Genomic DNA, 4,048 nt, shown 5'->3' with positions numbered 1-4,048 from the left:
CTTATATATAAAAATTATAAATATAATAAATAAAATTGAAAAGGATCCAAAATTATCTGATATATATATAATTTTATTTTCATTATAAAATATATAAAATATTACTGATTAAATTTTAAAATATTTAAAATATTATCTGTTTATAAATTTTAGAGAATCAAAAAATGTTTTTTGCTCTAAGACCTCTAATAGTGTCGAACCGACACTGATTTCAAACCATACTAAACTAATTCTTCTCTGAAAAAAAAAACTTTTTCTGACAAGACTCGAACATACAACATAATTATTCACGTTAGAATAAGTTACTCTGAAACCATATAAATAGGTATTCCTATTCTCTCTGAGAAACTTTTAAAATAACGGTTGTGTTATGATTTGAAAATCGATTTACCAGCAGACACTAGCAACAATATAGAATTAGGATTGGCATACCATGGATGGAATAAGAACTAACGTTTCAAAATAGCGGAGAAAGATTCGCCATCAATTCCAATCGTTTTGTTTTGGTCTAATAGTATCATACTGTTGCCGATTACTGTACATCATACACTAAATAACAACACCCGTATAATAAATAATGTCTACATGCAGTTAATCATTTAACGTCCACTGCACAACAGTGTCCACCGTCCAAATTTTTCCGTCCATTTCCGTTTCTTCTAATCCAACAAGAAGCTAAGACACCAACAGCATAAAAATAGTGGAGTTAGTAAGAATCACTTTTGGGTTTGTATTGGCACTTTTACATCGTTGAGGTTGGACGTTTGTGTGAGTTTTATTTTTTTTTCTTTTTACAAAAATCAATCCGTGACCCATGCATGATGACACGCCGACAAACACAATTTTGTTTCTGCATCACAAATCTGCCTCACAAGTCACGAGTTTCAAGTTTCCTAAAATATATTTACACCTAAAAAAAAAAGTGGACGTGTGCAGTAGCGGACTCAGGACTAAATTTTACCTGGGTCAAACCATATAAAAAAAAATCAAGGGTGTCAACCGTAGGATTCGAAACTGGGTTTAGACCTTTAAGAGTGTCAAAAAGGGAATTTGACCAACAGAGCTATTGGTATTTTAATGTTAATCCATACAAAACATAAATTTATCCAAATTTAACGTGTGTCATGTGCAACTCTATCCTCTCAAGTGGGTCCGCCACTGGACGGTGTGTATGCAACTTGTTTTGAAACAACGCCTCCAACGTGTTTTGAAACAACGCCTCCAACGTGTTCAGTTCAAAAAAAAAAACAACGCCTCCAACGTGTTCAGTTCAAAAAAAAAAAAAGACAACGCCTCCAACGTGCCTCCCTTCCAATTAATTGTCATTATAATATAGGTGGCACTTGAAGGTAATGTGCCTGGGGTGGAGTATAACACAAAATCTACAACTTAGACATCACAAAATTATCAAAAGCATTTGAGAAGATGGTAAGCCAGTAAATTACATGATATTATTCTTACAATTGTCTAAATAACATGAAACCTTTCTTTAGACACTCGGCGTTTCTACATGTTTGGAAAGAGTAAATATTTCTCAGATTGTTTCTAAACTAAGTACCTTAGCAATATATTAATAAAAAAAATAAAAAATAGAAGAAAAGTTAAGATATAAGTTCTTATAAGAACCTTTGAATACTCTTTATATACTAGACTTTTGTCAATTTCTTAGCTATTCTAATCTTTAAAAGTAAAGAAAGTTAATTATTCATACAAAAATAATAGTGAAGTAACAGTATTTTGGGGTTAGATGCCCAATTTGAGAGCTATAGTGTTAATATTGTTATGAACTTGGTAACTAAAATAGCGGTAGCAGAAAGGAAGAACAAACTTAATATTGTTATGAACAGATTTGTGAATGCCATAATCAAATAGACATATTTCCTTTTTACTTAGACAATTTCTTTTTTTTTGTATGCATAGGATTTCTTTTTCCTAATCACTTTAGGATTCGTAGACTTTCCATTTATCTATGACGGTCTATTGTAATTCCCTATATATAAAGGGCTCCATAATTATGAGAGAAAGATAGACTTTTTCATTACTTTTATAACACATTATCAGCACGAACCTCTCTAATTCCCTGAGTTCTAAAATCGACCAGAAACCCTATTTTCCTTTTCTTTCTTGTTTTGAAACCTTGATCATCATAAACCCTAATTTTTCTTTCTCTCTCGGCGGTTACCCTCTCATCCGATAAAGCCATCTGATACGACCAGTCAATCCGACGACCCGATAGAAACTCAGTCGATCCGACGATCCGATAAGTACCCGACTAGACGATCTGTTCGCATGGCTAATATGTGATGGATTTAAAATGCACTTGAAGGAAAAGGTGGATCTTATCCAGGGATAGTTGCTGCTTTTGATTTGATGAAAAACTTGTACAGGATTCAGCATCTTTTCTACATCCTAGTTTTTAAAGAAAGATAGGCACTGGTTGCAAGTTTTCAGCCATAGGCAAATGGTATAGCTTTTGATGTAATTATCACCTTGATTTCTAACGCACATGGAGCTAGCCTACATGGAGCCTCTAACCTAATTTCACATGGAGCCTCTTAACATAATTTCACTGAAATATTTCATTCAAGTTGGAAAGAAAGTTGGCCATCAATCGAATTTACTAGAATATGAACATATATTGCAAAAAAAAAAAAAAGAAACATGTCCCCAAATACAATTTGCATCAATCTCCAAGGTTACTTTAGAGAGACGAAAGCGGAAACTGTTAATTCAAGGTGTGAGACATTTCAGATGTCTTCCATACATAATCATCATCCATACAAAAGATAGAGAGAAAGAAAGAAAAAGAGTTGAGGCCACAAGGAATTCCAATTAGTTACTATCAGTCTGGGGAAATTATATAAAACCTCTTTTTCATTTATTTATGATGTTTGATCATATCATCACCATCATCATCATCATCATCATGCCTTGTCGTCATGAAACCACCATCTTGTCTCTTTAGGAGACCTCCCGTTCTTGCAGTTCTTTACATATCGGTCGTTATCAGCGGGACGTTGCTGAGACAGAGATAAAGACATAGTAAGATTTTGTGTGGCTTTGTGATAATAATAAGTGGGAGTTAATAAAAATGTAGAAACCTTTTCCGGTGAACTCGATAGCATGGAGAGAATGCTGATGCAGACTGAACTAACCGTCCTGGCTGGAGACCACGAGTCATACAGAATATCTGCAAAAATAACAAAGAGAGTGTTTTACATTTCCTATGTGTAAGGTGCGTTGAGGTCAGATTTATGAGATTCCCAAAACATTTCAGTTTCAAATTGTTTTGTGAAAACAGCAAACATAAAAAAAAAGTGTAATCTATCTCTATGTATGCATCAAATTCTTTCCTGGGTTTACAAGAAAATTATTTTTATTTACTTATAAAAAAGATGTTAATGGGGAAAATCATACAGCAGAAAGAAGCATACAACACATGGAAACCAATAAAAAAAAAGGAGCATATATAATGCAGAGAGTGAAGAAACAAGAGGAAGAGACTAAGAGATACCTAAACAAGAGCGAAGTTCTTCTCGATTCTCGGTGGTCCGTTCAACCCGTTTGGAGGTTAAGGTAAACATCTAAACCCTTAAACCTCCAAATCGGATTCTCATAATCCGATAAACCCTAAATCAAGTTCCTACATGATTAAAACCCCAAATCAAATTTTACAAGTTAAAATCCGATAAACCCTAACCCTATATCTATAAACCCTAAATAATATAAGTATCAGAATTAATTATACTATAATAACACAAATCACATATTAAAACCCTAATCGAATATTTTTGAAATCAAAACTGCTTTCGGTTTTAAATCTGATTGAATCTGATGCTATGTTGCTAGAATTGTTTGACCGTTAAGTTGCTAGATTTATTATTCTCATCCTGCTAGTTTAATAATTCTGATTTGTTTAAGTCTTGATTAAATCCGACCTGCTTGTTTTTATTAATGCTTTAATCACAATTAGGATTGATAGATTTATTTTCTCATCCTGCTTGGTTAATTGTTCATCTGATTTAAAATTGTTTAAACCGACCAGCCT

General features: G+C 33.2%; 2 long non-coding RNA genes across 2 annotated transcripts; one reads left to right on the top strand and one right to left on the bottom strand.

The window, feature by feature from the left end:
* The first annotated feature begins 1,365 nt into the window (after positions 1–1,365).
* On the top strand, positions 1,366–2,910 carry LOC106310313. Its single transcript, XR_001263756.1, has 2 exons — positions 1,366–1,428; positions 2,200–2,910. It is a non-coding gene; the product is annotated as an uncharacterized LOC106310313 (long non-coding RNA).
* LOC106310312 lies at positions 2,707–3,209 on the bottom strand. Its single transcript, XR_001263755.1, has 2 exons — positions 3,102–3,209; positions 2,707–3,020 (listed from the first exon to the last, which is right to left on the bottom strand). It is a non-coding gene; the product is annotated as an uncharacterized LOC106310312 (long non-coding RNA).
* Between the last annotated feature and the right edge of the window lie 839 nt (positions 3,210–4,048).

Source organism: Brassica oleracea, chromosome C8 (genome assembly GCF_000695525.1).
Source record: "Brassica oleracea var. oleracea cultivar TO1000 chromosome C8, BOL, whole genome shotgun sequence".
In the NCBI taxonomy this organism is placed as follows: domain Eukaryota; kingdom Viridiplantae; phylum Streptophyta; class Magnoliopsida; order Brassicales; family Brassicaceae; genus Brassica; species Brassica oleracea.
This window is presented reverse-complemented; position numbering and strand designations above follow the sequence as displayed.